A 24341-nucleotide genomic window follows, 5' to 3' on the forward strand; every position below is an offset into this window, starting at 1 on the left:
AAAACTACTAAATTTTCTATGTAGGTGCTTGTTTACGGGTCAAAAAATCATTCTAACTCCAATGTATGGTGATTCTAAATTTTTGTACTGAATATTAATTATAAGACATAATAACATAAAATTTATTAATGCTCAAGATTGTGAATTGTAAACTTTGATTATGTCTGTCTGTACAGTCGCATTATCAATTTGTGAATAGTTAACGTTAAGTCATCATTCTAACAGAGGTTTTTTTAAAATATATTTTACTTAAAATGTCTACTGTCTCTCATGAATTATAATTGCATCTTCTATCCAACACGACGACGCCAAACATACAAACAAACAAACTGTAACGTAAATAAAGAGATATGTCTCAACAATACATCTGCAGAGATGATGCTTCTCAAACATAACTTGATAAAACTATTATGTTAAGAAACGTGTTATCAGTATGTGCAACATAAACCCCTGTAATTAATGATAAACTGACCTACCTCAACTCTTCACAAAGTTTTAATCTAATCTAAATAAAACAATACCTAATAATAATAAAAAATCTTCACGAAATAAAACAATAAATAAATATTCGTGTCATCAAAATTAACAAATTTTATATTGCTAAACGCATGTCATACCTAGATGATTTTTAAACTAAATTTAAAGGGATGAAAAAATTTGCAACTTGAACAGGAATCGAACCCATAACTGTCTCATCTATTTCGAATTAAAATAATTGATTTAAAAGAAATTACTTTTTTTTACATCCAACCATATGAACAGGCGGAGGGAAGCGGTGGTGGTGTAAGTAGTAAGTAGTTGTCATCGACCACTTGCTAGGAAAACATCGTGAGGAAACCTGCACACTGGTTGATTATTAACTTGTGTGTGAAATGGAGAAGGCAATAGCAAACCACTCCATTTTCTTATGCCAAGAAAGTTGTTGTGTGTGTTTAATACCACGTAATGACCACGACCCTCAGCCATGAGGAATACGACTATGATGAATATGAACAGGCATACCCGCTGCCAGGCCCACCTGATGGTAAGTAAACTCAAACTCAAATATTCTTTATTTTCTCTACAATCCTAGTTGTATGATAGACAGATATTTATACATATTGTACGTACATGGTAGATTTTAATAAACAAGATTGTGAGAGACTGGTGTCTGAACTAAGCAGAGCTTGTATCTCGAGTAGTCACCACAACCTGTCAACGCCTTCAACACCAGGTCTTAGGTCACCAGGCTTAGGGTCTTTTGCCACAGTGCCCTGTAATCACACCGCCTCTCTCGCAAACAGGACTATAACAATGCCCACTCACGACTATTTCCGTAACTTCCCTGCGAAACGGCGTTTGGTTTAAGTTATTAAATGTGTACTGTTATATTTCTTAAAGGAAATTTTAAAAAAGCAGGTACCTAGCCAAATTAATCCATATTCCAAATATCAATAAACCAGTAAATTCTGTTTAAACAACCATAATTTACAATCTGCGTTATCCTATCCAATTTCTTGTACCCCTTGAATTTCACAGCTGACTGAATGATAAATATCCTGTCCGGATTCGAACCCGCGACCCGCGTAAATCAATACTGCACCGTGATTTGAGATCGGGCTCTCAAATAAATATTACGGAGAGAGCTTTTCAAAAGAGCTTTTTGATAGTCCGGGAGAACATTTCGAGTTCCTAATGCATTCAATGTTTTGGAGATGGTGTTTTATTCATTTAACAGTTTATTTTACAAGGAAAAAATAGAAAATTAACTTCTAAGGTCGAAGCGGTGATGTTGTTGTAATGGTTAAGACCACATGTAAACCGAAAGGTGCTAAAGTCGTATCCTACCCGTGCCACATGAGTTTGTATATCTTGCTCCAGTGAAGGAAAACCTCGTGAGGAAACCTACATTCTGGTTGTTTATCAACTTATGTATGAGGGCAATGGCAAACCACACCATTAATAGTCGTTGTGTGTTTCATTACACGGAACGACCACGACCATCAGCAATGAGGAATACGACTATGATGAAGAAAAAGAATTTTAAAGGTACTTACAATTGAAATTTCTACCAGCAGATCCATGAGAAGAAAGTTTAAAAGAAAGACAAGTGAATAGATATTCAATTAATTGGCCCACTTTAATTTGATAGAATGATAAGTAAGATTGATAATTTTTAACCCCCGACGCAAAAAGAGGGGTGTTATAAGTTTGACCGCTAAGTGTGTCTGTCTGTGTACGAGGCACTGTAGATCATCAACGGGTGTGCCGATATCGAAGCGGGTTTTTTTAATTTGATAGCAAATTTTTATGCGGTAGTTCTTAGATATGTTTGATGAAAATCGGTTCAGCCGTTCTAAAGTTGTAGTAGCGAAATGAATATTGAATGTCGGAGGTTTTTTAATTTGTCTTACAAATAAACTTGTGATTCAAATTAAAATCATTTATTCAGAAATTAGACCTTCACAGGCACTTTTTCTCGTAAAATTTTATATTTATAGTTATTTCTCACAAGCTAGAAACTACTGGCATTTCGGAACGGCCACTGCTGTGAAGAAATGTCGAATGAAACTCAATTGTACAGTGTTGGTCCCTATCATGCCAGAAGGGCTTACCATTATTGTTTCTTACAACGTTTTTTTCTAATAATATATAAAATCAAAAAGAGTATACTTATCTACTAATCAATAGGAATACCTACGGAGATATTAGGGGTGATAAAACAATGTTATACGAGCAAGTATTCTATGAATCAAAGCGTGGGTGTGTAAGCTTATGTAAATAGATTTTTCCAGCGTCTTCCCTTACATATATATTACATTGATAAACTGAAATTAACTGTTTGAATGGGTAAACAGTACAAAAAACATATGCACATGGATATTTATATAATTTAGCCAGTGGGAAACCTGTGGTTAGATTGCGCGATGACCTGCGAAAGATTGCATTCTGGATGCGTAAAACCGTACGATGATGATTTAAAAAAATAAATAAAAAATATCACCATTGATTAATGACGACGAAATTTTATTAATTACGAACTATTTTGTTCAATATAAAGCATGACAGATCAGCAACGCTTTTGACTTTTTGCAAAATAGACAATTTGATTATGTAAGCCATTACCTTCCAGCGTTATCAAATAAATAATAAAAGCAATCTTCAAAGCAAATTATACAAACGATTAAAGTATAAAAACGACCCCGACATTTCTTATGTCAAAATCGGTTTGTCTGTTTGGACGTTACGATGACATAAAGTAAGACGGACATAAAGTAAGTACACGTATACGTCAAAATTGGAAGAACACCCTTCGTTTGTTGTAGTAAATTACCTAGTAAAATATTAAGTAACATTTGTATTTGACGTTCTAAATATTTGTCTATTAGTTTGCAGCACTGGGACACATCAATAAAAAAAATATTATTGGAGCGCGAACCACAGATACTTATAAAAACATTATTTAGGTACATTGTTTGAACTCAGTCTAACCTGATGGGATGCAAAAAGTCTAAGGTTTTACAAGCAAGCTGAAAACATGCATATTCGCTGATACCTTCCAGATCCTAGGTAGGTGCATTAGGTTCGAGAAATATCGACACGGTGAGAAAATTCCATGCAATTACAGTTTTACATTTTTATAATTCAATTACACAATGCATACTTTTATTTTGCTTTTTTGCCATAAATTTATTTTTGGAAATATAATTATATCCAATTTGTTTCATTACGTAACAATGAAATTTATTATTCTTGGAAAATTTATTGTGATTTTTGAAAAAGTCTTTTTCTAAAATGTTTTAGAATGTTTACATTCTAGGTACCTATATTCTGTAAAATACCCTTAGTACCTACAGATTTGAAACATTCTATTCTGGATTAAAACATGATTTATGTAAATATTATTTTGTATTTTATTATTATTTTTTATTATGTGATCCTAAAGACTCCTATGTGGAGGAAAATCTATTAAAAAATAAACCGATATAGTTTAGGTATTTTATACCTACGTTAAGGAAATGTCAAAATGTAAGTTTAGTTTTCACGAAAATCAATCTGGAAAAATCTTAACGCTGAAAGATTTTATGTAATAAATAATATTATGCAAAAAATTACCGTCAATTCAACTGTGGTATCCAAAAACGCACACCAAAAACGTAGAATCCTTTTCACAAATCCTTTTTTTCAAAATCACTCAAAACAAATCACTTTAAAATCACTTTCAATTTAGTATCACTAAAAAAACTAATACACTGTCACAAAAATCCGAATATTATTTTAAAAAAAAAAAACAAAATTTCGTCCACCGCCGAATTAGCAACTTCAAAAACTCGAAAAACGAATAGCGTTCCGTGACACGCGCGACGCAGCCTTCCTTCTAAGCGGTGGCTGGACGAATGCCTTTTGCGCATGGTTCGAGCCTAAACCGAAACGGCGTACGACGCAATGCGTTATAACGTTCAAAAACTGTCCTTTATGTCTCTATCCCTTTGTAAGATGGATTTTTCTTACCTCGTTTTCAGATTTTGAAATTAATTGGCTAATTTGTTGGACCATTCAAAGTAATGGATGTTGTTTTATTTCCGAAGCAGACAAACTGAGGTATGGATTCATAAAGTGTTTGAGAAGAGCCGTGTTACAAAGTTTTTGACAAAGATTTATGTATTTATCGGCGATTTTACGAGAAAAGTCGAGTGATTAATTAAAATGCTAGTAAGAATTGGTTTGATGTGTTTATTCTATCGATTAACAACATTGTAGTTTCTCTAAAGTAATAACAATAAATTTAATTAGATGTTTTAACTCAAATATGCCCAACTATATTTACCAGCCTATGATTAACCTCGATTCATAACTACCTATTCTATTCTATTCCAAATTCCATCAAAATCCGTCCAACGATTTAGACTAAGCGTGACATACAGACTTTCGCATTAATAATATTTAGTATACTAGAGAATACTATACATGTTTGTACACGATGCAAATGGATTAGGTAATAAATTAATCTTTTGATTATAATTACTGTGTAACCGATTACATCCTGAATCGATTACTTGGAGTAGGTACCTACTTACCTACCAAGATTTACAAGTTAGCAACGTTAATCTTAAATTAAATAAATACCTAATTTATTTCTTACTAGCTGTTTACCCGCGACTTCGTCGATGTAGAATAGTTATGTAGGTACTTTTCATAGCATACTTCATTTTTTATCATTAATATGTTTACCAATGCCAGATTACTAATTTCTAGAACGAATATTTCTATGTGATAACCAATTAAGACTTCCGCGTTTATATATAGAATAAGCTTATAATTTTTATAATCAGTTTAATTAAGCCTATATGAAGTGAAATTATTTAATAACTAGTACATCCTCTAGGAAGTATCATTTAAAATCAAATAAGCACCAAGTTATGTAAATCGGAACGTTTCTTATAAAACGGCCAGTACAAGACAAATAACATAAATATTGGAAGATTCAAGTGAAGATGCTTTGACACATTCATAGTCTAGGAGACAGGTGCTTAATTACTTTGGTCAATTCAGTGACCTGATTTAAATCCTAACTAACCCCAACTAATACTATAAATGTGAAAGTAAATTTATTTGTTACCTCTTCACGCTCTGTCTACTCAACCAATATTCTTGAAATTTTGCACACATGTAGTTTGAAGTACGGACCTTTACGGTACGTATGGTGTCTTTCATCCCGGAAAAATAACAGTGCCCATGGGAAATTAACGCGGGCGAAGCCGCAGGCAAATCCTAGTTCGCTATTATATTTCTGCTTGTCGCGAAGCTAGACCAGCGGATTCGTTAAACAAAAACAAAAATTAAATTATTTGTTTTAAAATGTATAAATATTGATTAAATAAATTCGTAAAATTCAATATTAAATATAAATATACATAGTTGTTACAAATTAAAATAAATGGTTTACATTATTCATACGACTTTAAACAAAAAGGAGAGGTTGACGTCAGGCAGACGGCCGGTTGTAAAATCACAGCCGAATTATCAAAATTTAAAGATCTTTTTTACATGTAGAGATACTAAGTACTCAAGCTCCTAGACTATGTGAGTCATTAAAAAACCTAAAGCAAACAAGTTTGCATAGGACCGCATCAGTATGCTAATGCGATGCCCCTGCTTTACCTGTAATTACCATGCACTGCCGTGTCACTAAACAGAGGGGAATTTAAGACCTCCCACTTTAATCGCGTCAATATGTCTTACAAATAAGAGTTCATAAAGAGCTTGAATTAATATTTGAGAATTGACGAATTGTAGAAGTGATTATCAGAAAAGAGTTTAAACAAGTTTTTTTACAAAAATGTCATTTTTGCCACATGCTTTTATTGTCGTCAGAGAGATCTTATGGCATTTGTGCACGTGCTGTAAATTCAAATTCAAATTCAAATCATTTATTCAGAAATTAGACCTTCACAGGCACTTTTTCACGTCAATTTTTATATTTATAGTTATTTCTCACAAGATACAAACTACTGGCATTTCGAAACGACCACTGCTGAGAAGAAATGCCGAAAGAAACTCATTTGAACAGTGTTGGTCCCTATCATGCCAGATTGGCTTACCGTTATTGTTTCTTACAATGTTTTTTTTTCTAATAATATATAAAAGTACATAATGTACATAGTCAAAAGCTATATCAAAACAGGTTATGATTGTGATCCGAGTGCTGATTATAATATATAAATATATATATATGCCATGACCCATCCGTGACACACGCGGGCCCAATGCGAATTGGTGGGTTTTAACGATAGGCCTTCCGAAGCACGATTAAATTCTAATTCGAGATAGTAATATTTTTGATCTCCAATACAAAATCAAAATCATATCATTTATTCAGAAAATAGGCCTTCACAGGCACATTTTCACGTCATATTCTAAATTAAATGATGTTTACCAAAACTACAAACTACTAGCATTTCGGAACGACCACTGCTGAGATATATATATAGATATGAGATATATTTTGTATTGGAGATCAAAAATATTACTATCTCGAATTAGAATTTAATCGTGCTTCGGAAGGCCTATCGTTAAAACCCACCAATTCGCATTGGGCCCGCGTGTGTCACGGATGGGTCATGGCCCATTCTCCTCTCCCATTCTTAGGGAAGGCCCAACAGTGGGGACGATTAAACAGCTGATGATGATTGAAATAAATTCCTAATTTATTTTAATTATTTCTATTTAATCGTCTTTAGGGTTCCGTACTCGGCTGCCTGTCGGTTCGTCTAATCTAAACTATTATTATAAAGAGGTAAGCGTTTGTGAATTTGTATGTTTGAGGCGGGTAATCTCAGAGCCGATTTCAAAAATTCTTTCACCATTACAAAGATACATTATCCAAGATTGCTATAGGCTATATTTTATCTCAAATTTTCCACGGGAGCGAAGCCCCGGGCAACATCTAGTGGCTATATATTCGAAACCATAAATAGATAAACATCATTTGACGACCTCGGTGGCGCAGTGGTAAAGTGCTTGCCTTGAACCGAGAGGTCCCGGGTTCGATCCCCGGTCGGGTCATGATGGAAAATGATCTTTTGCTGATTGGCCCGGGTCTTGGTTGTTTATCTATATATGTATATGTTATAAAATACAGTATCGTTGAGTTAGTATCCCATAACACAAGTCTCGAACTTTGGTCGCTAGCTCAATCTGTGTGATTTGTCCCAATATATTTATTTATTTATTTATCATTTTTTAAAAACTAAATAATGGCTTTATTTCACGTTATGATGTCTCTCGTCTGAGTGTCTACTAAAATTGTAGCTTAAATACGTTGATGATTCGACCGTGATTTTCCCAACGACCGTCTTTTTAAACTTGGGAATGCTATTGTCGCATATAGCAGCTGAAAAGGCGTGTTTCTTAGTATCGTTGATATCCACAGTATAGTATTTTGTAAGTATAATTTAGTTTTTTTTCAATTGAAATATATTATTTCAAATATATTATCCATCCATTATTTCGGTCTACGGATAAGAAACATTGCAATAATAACTGAAATACCTACTGACAACTAATTACATTACGCAGGGATGTCTGTCCGTCAGCGTCTCAAGTTTACTAGTGCTACACTGCAGGGCAAAGTCATGATACAATAATAAAATAGACAAAAATCGGAAAGAAGAAAAATGAGAATATTTTTTACGATAATTAAAATTTTCAAGCCTATATTGGCGTGTGGCAAAGTGATCTTATTGTATAAGACGTGCCAAAAAATAATGTGCGTGTAGTAAACCGTTGAGGAGTTCCCTAGTCGGGAGCTGATCCTGTCTGCAATATAATAATACTTGACATTAAATATAATAATTGTTGACAATGCACGAAATTTGTCAGTGTGTTAGTGTTCAAACATTTTTGCCTTCTATTATGCTGTAATTTTTTTTAATGAGATTAGTATTTGAAGTCCAGTATGCATGAAGACGAAGATTATGACAGCAATGAGATTATGACAACAATATATTCGTCCTGAAGTGTACACTGGAAGGCAAAAAACATATCCGTCTAGTAATGAAAGGTTAATCTTTGTAGGTAGTCCTAAAAAGACTGAGATTATGACAACAAGGAGAATTGTCTCCTTGTTGTCGTGAAGTGTACACTGGAAGGCAAAAAGAAAGCGGGCTGGTAATGAGAGGTTAGTCTTTGTAATTCAGTTCAGCAGATAGTCCAATAATGTCCAATTATGAATGCAAAGAGACAATATATTTGTCCTGAAGTGTACACTGGAAGGCAAAAAGCATGGCCGGGTAGTAATGAATTGCTGAGCGTCTGGACGTGATGGGTGCCCGGTTTTGTGACGTTACTCCAGTTTCTTTTAGCAACATTTATTACATCGCTATGTATTTGATTTTATTTTATACATTTGTATAAATCCTTACATATTATCCTTTCCTTACATAAATATTATAAAACAAAAAAGTCTGTAGTATAAAGTCTTCTGCCGCGTCTGTCTGTCTGTTCGCGATAAACTCAAAAACTATCGCATGGATTTTCATGCGGTTTTCATCAAGAGATTAGTGTGTTTCCTGAAGAAGTTTGTAGCTTGTGAGAAATAACTATTTAATATAAAAATTTACGTGAATAAGTGCCTGTGAAGGTCTAATATCTGAATAAATGATTTGAATTTGAAGGCTTAGGTGTATGTACGTATGTCTTTTTCCTCGAGCGAAGCCGGGTCGGGCCGCTGGTAAATAATAAAACTATAATGCCAGAAAAAATAAATATTGTATTGTGTGTAGTATTGTAGAGGCAGAAAATGAACATTTTGATACAGTTCTGGACGGAGAATACACAATACACACATACAATACACAATTGAAATAGAAAACACACAACAAAGCGAGTTGTACAGTCGACAGCCTGTATGTATAAGACCTATATTTGTTAATTGCCGTCTTTGGAGAAAAGGCCGCGGTGAAGTTTGTTACGCCGCTTCTTCTTCACCTGCAGTTGAAAAAAAACTAAAAAAAAAACAGCACATCCAGTTACCCTGCATGAACCTCTATGACGCGGTAATAGCGACGAGTTTGCAATGAATTTGGGTAGGTGGATGTGATTTTGACTGTACGTTCACAAAATTATTGTGCGGATAAACTCCACGTCCCTACCATTGTTTTTCGAATTTCAAAAACACAATATCATTTATTTCTAAAAGAAAGGCACAAAATTATTAAGAACTAGCTTACGCTAGCGGCTTCGCCCGCGTTTTACATACGTGCGTCCGAACTTATTTTTGTCAATATCTCTGATTCAAGGCAACGTATCGCGATAAACCTGTACCAGACTTTAAGTTAGACCATTTGCTTCCAACTGTGAAAACCACTTCAAATTCCATCAACTATAGTTAGACAGACAGACAAAGATTCTAGAAAAAAATTGTTTTGACTTCTATTAGTCCCATTAAGACTCTCCCATAACTATTTTTCTGTAATATCTCCTACATACAGACATAGCCAACTTACAGTTTTATTATATCTACAGATATAAAAACAAAAGGTAACGGTAACATTCATACTGGCCGCGAAGGATATCCGAAACACATTTTTTTTATAATTTGCTTTTAAAAAATACAATGTATATTTTGCGCGGGAAAACGGAACAAATTGAAAAGTTTATCGTTTATAAAAATGTATTTCATGGGTAGCAAAATACTGCGGGTTTAAAACAATGAATTTTTCTTTTTTTTTTTTTTCAGAATATCAGCCTTAGATTTTCTTGAATTTGTATTTGGCTTGTATTTTTCCAATATTGCACGGATTCATACTAATTGAATATAATAGGTAACTCTCTCTCTCTCATCTCTTCTTTGCATGTTCATGGTTGTGTTCGTGGTTATGAAGCTGCGACGCCCGAGGTCAGCGTAAAAAAACCTATTTATGTGATTTTACAACCGGCCGCCTGCCTGACGTCAACCCTCCTTGGGAATGATATTGTTTCCTATCAGCAGCCCAGGCTGTGTGTCACTTAGTAGCTTCATACGACATCCAAGTAGGATATGGAGTGGTCGTATTCCAGGGCGGAACCACACGCAACTAAATAAGTAATAACCACACGCAACTAAATAAGTAATAGATAACTTTTACCGAAACCCTTAAACCCCGACGTAAAAAGAGGGGTGTTATTAGTTTGACCTGTTTGTCTGTGTGTATGTGGCACCGTAGCTCATCGACGGGTGAACCGATTCGGATGCGGTTTTTTTATTTGATAGCAAGTTTTTATGCGGGGGTTTTTAGACATTTTTGATCAAAATCGGTTTGATCAAAAAAAGTTGTAGCGAAATTAATATTGAAAGTCGGGGTTTATTTTTAATTTGTCTATCAAATAAACTTGTTTATTTTGTACTGGCAGCCCCACCCGGCTTCGCTCGGGTTATGCTCTCGTAGAAATAATCAATAATCTCATAGATATATACCTATCTACCTACTAACCGAAGTCGCGGCGTGTCGCTAGTATACATACACAAACTCATTTCACGGAATACACCATGAGATCCTTTCATTTGTACAGGGATATAAAAAAGATTGGAGCGACTCTTTCCTTGTACTACAAAATGGCCCAAAAATAACAAGCAATGGATAGAACCTTTGAGTGACTACTAACAGTAGAGCGCGGAATTTAAGTCTGTTTTGTGACGGGACGACATGGTTGGATTATTGTGATTGGTCCAATTATAATGTTGGACAATTTACATAGTTGTATTTCTTGTATTATCGTTTCACTTGTTTATTATTTACTACATGTTGCCCGGAGCTTGCATACCTTTCTAATGGTGAATGAATTTTCGAAATCGGTTCGTTAATTTCGGAGATTACCCGCCTCGAACATACAAACTCACAAACGCTTACCTCTTTATAATAATTGTATAGATTTATTTTTCTACATTTTTAAATATAAATAAAATAAATTTATTATTGATATTTTTATGGGCAAATATAGTTGAAAATTACAATTGCATGCCTGTGAACAAACCGAAGTTCTAGTAAGAGCGCGGCCTCACTTCTCCGTAATTCTGCGCTCCGTCTAAACCACTCAACAGTGGGACCGTGGTGTTATATTGCGCAAATTAATCTTCTTTTGTATTAATTAATTAATTTCATGCCTATAAAGAGTCAGAATTTTTAAAAGGGGCTCGCTGTTGTCTTTAAAGTCTAGACAAATAGGAGTACGTAGGACAGTGAGTATGATCTAGATAATACTATCTCTAAGACCGTGATCATCTTGATAGATTAAGCAATTCGTATTCAACTATATGTCCCAAAGGGATCTTATAATAGGGACACTTGGCTCAAATATAAATCTAATTTAAAAACCAATTCTCGTCAAATAAAAAACAATTGTCTTCAAAACTGGCCTCATGGGAAAAAATTAAAGATTTTTACTCATCTTCCGTTAGTTTAGACATTTAAATAAAATTGTAACGGTTCTCTTAGATTGATTTTGACAATTTTATTTTCATCAATAACAATAAATTCAACTTCAAATTCAACTTTGAATATATTATCCAATTTGAAGTTGAATTTATTGATATTGATGTGATGAAAATGAAATCTATCAAATCAATCTCTAATATAACTTATTGACGTCAAATAAATAACATTTTTACATTACTACCTCTTTATATGTCTCAACTTCGCTAAAATAGGCTAATCCTTACATATTATTAAACTGTCACGTCTCTCCGTATTAACGCCATGAACTCAAAAACTACCAGACGGATTTTTTTAAGGTTTTCACCAACAGATTGTACGATTCCTGAGGAAGGTTCAGGTGTAGGTATAAATTAAGGTTTTACTCGATCAAATCCGGGACGGGCCACTAGTTTTATAAATAAAAAATCTGATTTAATTCTCGAGGGAACCCTGTAATGTGTCACCAGCATTTACAGATTGGAAAAGTTCGAATCGGGATTTTAATAAAAACCGAAAGGCTCACTTCATTCACTTTAGTAGCGAAATTAGATTTTTTTTGTCGATCAAGTTAGCTCGGCTTTGTCCAAATTGTTTTAATGCCCAACTTGGATAGGCTTGTCGGCCAGTGCTTTGGCAAATATTAACGCTATAAATCGCTCTCTCATACTGGCGTCCATTCCTGCATTCAGTGGTGTGACGCCCGGGGACAAAGTAGAAAATAAACCTTAAATAAAATATGGAAGATTCGGCTGTTGTCTTTCAACCGGCCGTCGATGACGTTTAATCCTGCTTGGGAATACTATTGTTACTAGCTGCCAAGCAAGACTTTGTGTCCCCTCGAATAATATACACGGGTGTATATATAATCGTACTAAGAAAGCATCTAACCCAAGACTAAAACCAAAACAATTTTCTCACCAGAAATCAAAAGCATCGCCAAGGGGGACAAGGGAGTGACATCTAATCAATGGTATAGATTATAAAAATATAATCAAATACCAAAGCAACCAATGTACTAAAAGCATCCACTTCTTGTTGTGTTGACCGAACATTCCCATAGGTCTCAATAAATTCTCCAATACACAATTCTCGAAATCATTTTGGAGCTAACTCAATCTGTGTAATGTCCATACATATTTAATAATTTTTTAATAATGTATATAGTAATGTAATGTAAGTAGTAATGTAACTAGACAAATGAAATGTATTTGGAAAGAGAGGGGGAGGCTTTTGCCCATCAGTGGGACATGTTATAGCTACTGAAAAAAAAATTTTTCATACTAAATCACATACAATTTATATTGAATACAGATACCCTTAGAAATTTATTATGTATTAAGTCCATTCCTATTGTACCTTGCGTATGAAAATTTTGATCCGTGAAAATACGTTCTCTTGTCTTCACCTACAACAATTGATACTTTTAGCATCCTTTATATCAATTTGCCCCGCCTTATCTATCAGCTGGCGACGCTTATACCGAAAACTATTATAAAGCAAAATTGAAATTTTAACCCGTTGCAAATTGTGGCCTGTGTAGATCATACAAAGTGTTAATAGTATCTGTGGCGGCTCTAACGGAGTTATTAAAACTGCCAAACTTTAACAAATGGGAGAGACTCATGCTACATAATATTTTTACTGGGTAATTTACCACAACGAATGAAGGGTGTTCTTCTAAGTTTGAAGGCTGTGTAGGTACTTTATGTCCGTCTGTGACATCGTAACGTAATAAGGGTGGTTCGCAGAGCATATGCTGCGGCCGCGCTGTCATTAGGATCGGTGAATTTTCTTGAGGCCTGGAATCGTTTACACATACATTTATAAAATTGACATTACCACAGTACAGATTAATTATTTCAATGTAAGATAGCAGAACTAATTCTTCATATTGTTAAAATTTGAAAAATTGTAATGACAGCGCGGCCGCAGCGGGCGAATCTCTCTAGAACCACCATTAAACACGTAGAGGTTCTAGGTGGTGATTTTAGGGAGCACAAGTCACACATGCCGCTTCGCTACCTCTCGCCAAAGGGAAACGAATCGTTAAAATCTGGATAAAATAAAATTGTTATTTTTAATTCAGACTGGACAGGTGAAACTAAATTAAAGCACAATAAAAAACCCTTTGATCGCGCCAATCAGTTGATTGACCGTCTTAATTGAGCCAATACTATCAACCCAATAAAAAGGATTCTTTATTCGCAGGTGGTAGTATATTTTTTTAAATATTACTAGCGACCCGTCCCGGCTTATATAGGGACCAACACTGTTTGAATGAGTTTCTTTCGGCATTTCTTCTCAGCAGTGGTCGTTCCGGAATGCTAGTAGTTTGTAGCTTTGGTAAACATCATTTAATTTAGAATATGACGTGAAAAAGTGCCTGTGAAGGCCTAATTTCTGAATAAATGATTTGATTTTGATTTTGATTTTGCTTCGCTCGGGTAAAAACAAAATAAATTATGCTCATAACTTTCCACGGAAATCAAACTATCTATTTGGTGGAAAATCCTTGCAGTAGTTTCTTTGAGTTTATCGCGAACAGACAGACAGACGCGGCAGAGAACTTTATAATATGTAAGGATTATGTGGTCACAATTGACTAAACGGATTTTGGTGACCACCAATTTAGATGTAGTCAACTGTGACTACATCTAAATTAATACTATTATACTTTCTAATAAAATACTGTATCTATCATGTGGCCTCATCTGTTAAAATATTTTTTTCTTTTAACTAGACAAATGAAAGCAATTGATAAAGATATAACGCTTTAAATGCCTAGCCAGTTTCATTTCTTTCTTACCTGTGTCCCTAACGTTTCGAACGTGGATTGGCTTAACGATCGATATAATTATAGTCACTTATAATTAAATAAAGTGACTACCCACAAATCATCAGACAATGTATAAACATCTTAATGCTATGCGAGTCCGAGCTGTAACTTTTATCGACCGTAAAACGTTACACAGGATGTTCTTATTTCCCTCATGTTTAACGTGGAATATATATATAATATAAATATATTAGGACAAATCACACAGACTAGCCCTAAAGTAAGTTCTAGACTTGTGTTACGGGATACTAACTCAACGATACTATATTTTATAACAAATACACATATAGATAAACATCCAAGACCCGGGCCGATCAGAAAAAGATCATTTTCCATCATGACCCGACCGGGGATCGAACCCGGGAGCTCTCGGTTCAGAGGCAAGCACTATACCACTGCGCCATCGAGGTCGTCAAATTAAAAATATACTTCATGTGTTAGATTTTGTGTGGCACTAGGTATTGTTCGCAGCTTCGCCCGCGATAGCCTACTTGTATTTGATCTCTTTTTTGTTATATAAAACATTTGAGTATGTTTAACCTCAATTTAGCCAGATGGAAACCTAAATGGCGTGAAAGTCTAGGGTGTTACACGCAAGCTCAAAAAATGCCTATTCACTCTTGCCTTTAAGCTCACTAAATAGACAGACGCTAAGGGCGACTTTCTTTTATAATAAATACACTACATATTGCCAGGGGCTTCGCTCCCGTGGAAGTTTTGAGATAAAATAATAGCCTATAGCAATCTTGGATAATGTACCTTTCTAATGGTGAAAGAATTCTTGAAATCGGTTCGGTAGTTTCGGAGATTACATACAAACATACAAACTCACTCTTTATAATAATAGTATAGATAGATGATATATAGACTAACTTTGCCACAGAGCTGTTCTTTTGTTCAGGGATTTTGATATGAAAATGTGCTGTTATAGGTCATCTATCCGTGTTATGTACATATACATAATATATCAGATAGACTGCGACATTCTATATTCTATCTCATTTGGCTACGCTAGTTCGTTGTCTTTAGTTTTGTTTGTCTATGGCCCAATCTGTCTACCTTCGTAAACTTTCTACATCAATAATATCTATCATTATATCATTTTACTCTCACAACAAAATACTGAACGAAATATTCGTCAATTAAATAAAATTACCAAAAGAAAAGAGAAAATTCCCAGCTGAACGAAACTTAAATATATCTAGAAGTATTGTCTATAAAAATTGCTCTTATTTCAACTCACAAGATGTCGTCATTAAAGAAGCGGGAAACAAAATTAAGCCGGCAGAAATAAAAAGGCTGGACCAATTAAAAGAACCACCCTGTTGGCAGGACACCGTAAAATAGCCGGTAATGAAATTGGATCGTCGTTTTTTTTTACCCCAACGATCGTCCCCAGGTTCGTTATGTGTGGTACAAGTTGGACAAGAATCGCTGTTTTTGTGTTCCTCCACCCACGTAATGTAGGCTCCACAACTCCACTCGGACAGATGCCGACGAATTATGAACATTGCGTAATTTGTATAAGTACTTTTATTTACCTCAATGAAAAACCAGCGATGTATACCGAATCCGCCAAATTTCGGCGATCTGGTACGCGATGGTGTGGATCCGTCTTGACAATGGTCTATGTTGTCCATATTTAGTCGTAAGATTCGATTTTCCTGCAAATGGTTATGAATCAATATCATTATCAGTTTATATGTAGGTATGTCACATTAATACGCCGAAGATATAATATGCATATACGCATATTTTGTCTATAAATTGTATTGAATTATAATTGTTCTTCTTATCCCAAGGCAAATTTAATAAGGAATATAATTTAGCTTCATTTAGAAAAAGAAAAATATTGATATTTTTCGTTACATCTTCGCTTTTGTATTATTTGGTATTCATGGATGAGTTGGAAGAAGAGGCAATGTTGTATCGTCTAGGGATGTCAAATTTTCTGGTTCTTGTGTCTTTGTATTTAGGCAATAAATTTATACCAGACAAACAGACAAAAATCGATGGCAGTGGCTAGAAAGAAAAAGCTATGCACTCCAACGACAAGAACAACTTCTTAAATGATTGATAGTGATGATTCTCATTTGCGTAGGTACTTTGTTTGGAGGTAAACTCGCCGCTCGCTTATCCCTTAACCACAAAGGTGGACAAAGTGACAAAACGGGATCGGTTAACTTAAATCTAACTGATTTCTACATAAATATTTACATTTATACGCTTTTTACGACCGAAATCGACAGAGAGTGTCTTCTTCGGTGCGTATGAAGTAAGAACATACATAAAAATAAAACTTATATGTTTAAATACCAAACTGTTCTAGTTAGTCTGGTTGGGACCATACAATATTCTGTATAATAGTGGTGAGAGTTGACCAAGCTGAATAGAATAATGGTATAAGCTTTGTTAAAGTGGTAGTTACTAGTAATGTTATAATTTGTTTGTCTCTTTATATAGTCTAGTTGAGAGTATAGACTGTACTTTTTTAGATAAAAATAGGATAACGGTATCCAGGAAGTGAAATAGTTTGTGGTACGAGCTATTAAAGCGTCTTTTATAATCTTAAAATTAGTAAAGTGAGTTTACGGTAAGTATATATCGAATTCTGTAGGGATTAATCTAAGTTTTAGTTGTTTGAATACAATTTGCTAATTGAATAAGGAATAAAAAAAAGTATTTTGCCCCGGCACCAAATATATACAATAATGATATGTATAAAGACATTATACGACCTCGGTGGCGCAGTGGTAAAGTTCTTGCCACTGAACCGAGAGGTCCCGGGTTCGATCCCCGGTCGGGTCATGATGGAAAATGATTTTTTTCTGATTAGCCCGGGTCTTGGATGTTTATCTATATATGTATATGTTATAAAATATAGTATCGTTGAGTTAGTATCCCATAACACAAGTCTCGAACTTACTTTGGGGCTAGCTCAATCTGTGTGATTTGTCCTAATATATTTATTTATTTATTTATACATTCACATACCAATTGTTAGTATATTTGGTTTTTTATTTAGTTATGATCTCAGGTGGCTACAGCTTGCGAAACGTCAAGATCGAAGAGCCACATAAAATGCATATAAAACGCTTTTATTTTCTGAATTCCACTTTTACTTTGTACAATATAATTTGAGTCCTATGACAGCAGAATGAACCGATACATTCAAAATGAGAGCGACAGAGACAGATGTATAATTAATTAAGTTATATTTCATAAATTAGTATAGTTTCACAAGTTTGCGTCTATGGTATAAATTCTATGTCACTACTGTATAGCTACTAAATGTTTATGTATGGAAATACATTGTATGTTTTCGTTTGCTATAATGGTAATCCATGACGCATTAAGATTGGTGTTACTTTAAAAAATCTGTGTATCCTTGATAATAAACATTATTGAGCTAAATATTTACAAATACTAATTATTTGGGATTATGTTTAAATAACCACAACTAAAGATTTTTTAAAATAGGCCTGAATGTTCACAAAACTGGCAAGTTGGACCAACAATGTTTAAACAGTTAAGTGAGCAATTAAACTGGAGTTAGTGTCCCAAGTTTAACTATGATTAATTGTGCGTTCCGTTTACGGGTTTTGCTCGGGTTTTCCCTTGAATTTCGGGTCAAACACGAATACAAATTGGAACTTTGCAACTTTTTGCACATCCTTTGATAAGAGGACACATGCCTTTTGAGCTAATTTATGCCCACACAGCGATTTTATAAATATTTTTTTCACAATACGCTCAGTATATGGAAATCTAGCTTTTACCCGTGGTTTGCCCCCTCGTAAATTTCCCACGGAAACATTTATTTTTCCGGGATGAAAGGTCCAATGTGTATCAAGAAGATTGGTTGAGTAGACAGAGCGTGAAGAGGTAACAAACAAACTTACTTTCGCATTTATAATATTAGTTAGGATTAGGATATAATAACTTCCGAAGGAAATAAACATTGAAAGAACAATTCTACTTTCCTTACTAGGCCCAATCAGATGAGACAAAAAGTATGAGAAGCCAAAGTATGCTTACAACGTCAAAGAATGAACAGTGTTTCAAAAATTATTCTGTATAGTATTACCCTTTATTTTGTAATCCAGATAACTCCAAGAAAAAGTGAGTTTGTTTGTTAGCTTATTCACACTTGTTAATTGACGTCCTTGGATGGAGAAAAGGCTACGGTGAAGTTTGTTGCGCCGCTTCTTATAGTTCTTCCTGCGCTTTGGAAGTCGACGTTAGATTATTACTAATACATAGTTTTAAATATATTATGTCAAAAGTACACTTAAAACTAAGTAGATTTTTTTACATAAAGAAATAAATAATAAATACATTTAAATTTGAATGTTACTAATTCAGCTACTCAACCAATTTTTAGGGTTTTTTTTTTTTTTATCTTGAAATCGCGCAGCGAAACGTCAAGCCAACTTAAACAACCAAGAACCGAACTTGTCACAATATTGATTTTAACATTGAAAAAATAAATAATCTAAAAAATTCTAATATAATCTATCTGATTGGTGGTACATATATAGATATATATATAAACATAATGTCTCAATGAACTTATGCGCTTACCTGAATTTAACTAAAATAATTCAAATTAGCGCATTATTAAATTCATACTTCTACTTATTGATTCGAACCTGGGACTTTTCTGTGCGTCTTCAACACTGAACCACCACCGTTACAATTTCATTAAGGAGGAGGTTTTAAATTTGAGCATTTTTACTAAAACTAGACCAAATCTTCGATCTAAATCCGTATTTTAATTAGCGAACCGCAAATTTGACTAAGCGGTTTAAGTTAGTTCCAAATGACAGTTAACTGAATAGCGGAAATAACTTTTGACTCATATAATAATATGAGTCAAAAGTTATTTCCGTGCAATAGCACATACATACATATCACTACATCTATATTATACATTGTGTCACAAAACTCGATTTCTTTTTTGTTTAAATTTAGGTTAGACCATTTAGTCTTAAACCCCTTCAACTTCACCTATCACTAAAGTGGAGGGGGGGAGGATTTAAAATGCTCATAAATTATCACGAGATTAACGGACGGCACCTGTAAATAAAAAAAAAAATAGGACAAACATACCTTACTAGTAAATCAACGGACTACCAAAGAAACGCTTAAGGTTTGTAATACCTACTAAGATTCATCGAACTAAGGTAACATCGCGTTGACAAACAATCGTTAAAATAGACGCTTTCATACCATTTCATTTCATACTACGAATTAAGTATAGCAATAAAGTGTGCGGTAGGTATAACAAAAATCGCAGTAGAGTGTTTCTCAGAGCGTTTCGACTGCTGCGGCCGCGCTGTCATTACAATTTTTCAAATTTTATCAAAGACAAGAATTAGTTAGACTATTCGACTTTAAAATAATTAATCTGCACTGCACTGCACTAATCTGGTAATGTCAATTTTATGAATGATTGATTTTGGAAACGAATCCTTCCTCAAGAATATAGACGGATCGTAATTACAGCGCGGCCACAGCGGTCGAATCGAAACGCACTGAGAACCACCAGTATGAAGTTTCGCAGACACGTAGGGAACCCGATACAGTGGACCACCACGTGGCAAGCGGACGACCTCTCTACTTCTCTCCCAGGCTCCACACTGTCTGGTGTTTGGCGGATTCGGTGTACATTGCCGATTTTTCATTGCGGTAAATAAAAGCTCTCATACAAATTACGCAATGTTCAAGCATTCTCGGCATGTGTCTGCGTTCGACGACAGTGTGGAGTCGGCATCTTGTTCTCCGGTAGTGCGAGAGCTTGACACTTCACGATGGCTTTCTTCGTTAACTTCGGAACCCTAAAAGTATAAAAATAAACTCACCCGCGTCACCTATCACAACATAACACAGCTTAATCCCGCAGAATAAAATAAAAATATTGAAAGCAAACAATGTAATAAGAGGATTGTATTTCAATTAACACTGGATGTGTCGTCGGGCCGTACAACTAGTTTTTGATGTACTTTTTCACTTTTATTTATTTTTCTTTTCGCTTCTTGAACATTGCGTTGTTTATATGGGAGCTTTTATTTACCGCAATGAAAGACCAGCAATGTATACCAAAATCCACAAAGTTCAGCGAACTGTATCGCGATAATGAATAATCGGTATCAGAATAAGTGTAAATAATGTAGTGAATCTCTTTGACAATGAGTGCCTATAACTCAATTTTCTACGCAATAAGACAGATTAAAAATGTTCACACGTCAAGCCAAGGATTACGCGGCAAGGATGGTTATTTTTTTAATTAAAAAAAAATCTAAATATTTTACCTTTTAAATTTTAAATAATGCGGGATGGAAGATCAGCTTTTTTTTCGTTAATCCCCGCCTCGGTTCCAAACAATTAAAGCTATCCGCTTAAATCCCACACTACTTGAAGTAGCGTCGCCAGAAATATTTGTAATCACACGTAGTTTTTTTTATGTAAAATCTTCTTTCTAAACAAAACACGCGAGCGTTATTTAATTATCAGATTCGAAGCGGAAAAATACTTCGATAACCTCGAAAATTAGTAAGTCCTAATAAAAAAAAATATCCCAATAAATATTAATGATTATAAAGGCAAAAAAATTATGTTTTGTTATCTCTTCACGCTCGTATAACACATAGTGTACTAGCTATCCCGAAATTACGCAATTCCCGTAATGTTCCCTTAGAATTTGGTCAAGAATTCTTATAGTTAATATTATTGGCGATACTGTGTACTTATAAAAAATTAATTAAGTATTTTGTTTAATCATTACGAGGGCAATAACGCGATATGCAGCTAATTCTAATCCTAACTTTAATATTATAAATGCGAAAGTAAGTTTCGTTTGTTACCTCTTCACGCTCTATCTACTCAACCAATTGACGACCTCGGTGGCGCAGTGATAAAGTTCTTGCCACTGAACCGAGAGATCCCGGGTTCGAACCCCGGTCGGGTCATGATGGAAAACGATCTTTTTCTGATTGGCCCGGGTCTTGGATGTTTATCTATATATGTATTTGTTATAAAATATAGTATCGTTGAGTTAGTATCCCATAACACAAGTCTCGAACTTACTTTGGGGCTAACTCAATCTGTGTGATTTGTCCTAATATATTTATTTATTTATTTATTTATTAATCTTCTTGCAATTTTGCATACGTGTAGTTCGAAGTGTGGAGAAGGACATACCTTACATCCAGGAAAACAAAGCGATCGGGCGAAGCCGCGGTAAAAAAACTACTTTAATATATATCTATATATCACAGGCTCAGACCACGCATATAAGCAAACTTCGAATCTAGTAAATTACTTTGAGGCTAGCTCAATCTGTGTGATTTGTCCCAATATATTTATTTATTTATTTATTTATTTATTTAAAAAAAAAAAAAAGAAAAAACAAACAAAAACAAAACTATTTTTCCAACTGTACCAACCTCCGTAGGAATTAATTTCGTATGTAAAAAGTGAAATGAGAGTGGATTACGCTGGCGCATTAAGCTCTGTCAAAACCTCGCCAAGACTTTAATGTAGGGGAAGGACAAAGGGTTTACAAGGCGGGAAAATTTAACGCGATCAAAGGGAATGTATAATATAAACAGATTTTTTTTCTCGGCAATTACTTTTTCTAAATTTGCATATTTACAATGTTTAAGTCATCATCATATTGAGTGTGTTATTGCTAACACTAGTTTCAGATTTTATTCAAGTCGCCTGAAGGCATCTGACGTGACTTACTTATCGCCATCTAGTGGCAAGCAACTTTCAACCAGTGTGCAGGTTTCCTCACGATGTTATCCTTCACCGGTAGCAAGTGGTGATCTATGAAAACTGCTATATATGAGTCAGAATGGTAAACAAATTCATATGGCACGAGTAGGATACGAACCTGAGACCTTTCGATCCACTATCTTAACCATTACACCACCTCTGCTTTAATGTTGAAGTAATTTAATTAAAAATAATATGTAAGTTTTTAATAATCATTGCTCCTACGGGAATTTAGAGAAAATTCGTGTAAAAAGTCCTACATGCGAAAGTTATTGAGGGATGTGTGTGTGTATGTTTGTGATCTTTTACGCAAAATCTAAAATCTGGACAGATTGTTATGAAATTTGATACACTAGAAGAATCTAGAAGTCAGAGTACTTTTTATCCCGAAATTCCTATAGAAGCAATGCCCCGGGACGCAGCATTCTATATGTTGATTTTACTCTAACCTTCTGAATAATCATTACAAATTAGTAATGTAATTTCTGATTTATAAAATTAGTGTAAAATGCAAAAATTACAAGACATGTTTTTACAGATATTTAACTTTTTTAATTAGGCAGTTCACAAATAAACGTTTTTAGTAAGTATAGACCACAGATTATATAATACCTTCCATAGACGATATTGTGCGTGGAAAAATCTATAAATATAAAACTTATAACGACAGTTTCAAGTGACGTTTTAAATAGGTTGCTATTATTATTATATAATTATTATAACTATATTATATAATTATTATATTATTATCATAACCATTACTGCACATTTATCCCGCCAGAGTTTTGCCGCCTTTTGCTGTGTCGATAAAAACGTTTATTTTAGAGTACTTTATTAATCCTTTCATTGTGTAAGCATTCGTTTGTGAAAATATACAACAATGCAGCATATTTGGGTGCCGAAATATTGGAAAAAATCGTTTTCCATGAGATAAAAAAAACTTCGAAAACTATGTAATACGACTCACGCTGTAAAATTTTCGAGCCAGTAAACGGTCGAAAAGAAGCTCGGATGACTTTACACTTGGAAGACTTGTTAAATAATGGACTTCATACAGGTAAGATCTTCAGTCAAAATCAAGTTTATATCAGTTTATGACCACAGTTGACCAAATAATGCAGAACACAACCCAAAATAGTGTTATTATTTTAAGGATAATCCACTAAATCCTTCCTTTTTCCTTTAAACTCGCACCACGATTTCCCTATTGTCTTACTCTTAAATTATCTTAGGTATAATGAATGCATGAATAAATTTGCATTCCTTTTTGTATTTTACGATATTGTAACATATGATTAATGATGTATCGATATTGCAAGGCATTAACGAGCCCAGTTTACTTTTTTTTTATTTTATATAAAAAATACGATTTTTGAGTATAATAAAATGGCTTACAGGGCAATCAAGTTGCGATGCGTCCAATTGAATTTTTCGTTAACCATGTGTTAATAACCATTATTAGGTTAACTTGGGATATTGGGTTCATTAGGACCCCAGTTTAGGTTTGTGGGGTCTCATTTTGGGGTCGTTGACGTGTGTTTCATTGAGATTGGGTTGGGCTTTACTGGGGTATAACGTTTTAGTACTTTTGATCCTCACACGTGTAGCTGTGTTCATTGGCTAATGCACAGATAATAGTACAGTCAACAGCACATCAAGCTACTCAAATTCACATCGCAAACTCACCTCTATTACCGCGGCATAACGATCCATGTAGGATTGCAGGGTTACTTCATATGCGGTCTACTATACACAGGCATGTTATTTACTTATATTCATATAAAAAGATT

General features: G+C 34.4%; 1 protein-coding gene across 11 annotated transcripts in view; it reads right to left on the reverse strand.

Annotated features, from left to right (window-relative positions):
- LOC128680802 (protein madd-4-like) overlaps positions 1-4360 on the reverse strand; it is a 328414-nt gene extending 324054 nt beyond the window's left edge. For all 11 annotated transcript variants that reach the window (XM_064436822.1, XM_053764226.2, XM_053764227.2 and 8 more), the window contains exon 1: positions 4096-4360. The gene's annotated coding sequence lies outside the window, so the exon portion shown is untranslated. The remainder of the gene's footprint in view (positions 1-4095) is intronic.
- Positions 4361-24341: the final 19981 nt, after the last annotated feature.

Source organism: Plodia interpunctella, chromosome 25 (assembly GCF_027563975.2).
Source record: "Plodia interpunctella isolate USDA-ARS_2022_Savannah chromosome 25, ilPloInte3.2, whole genome shotgun sequence".
NCBI classification, from domain to species: Eukaryota; Metazoa; Arthropoda; class Insecta; order Lepidoptera; family Pyralidae; genus Plodia; species Plodia interpunctella.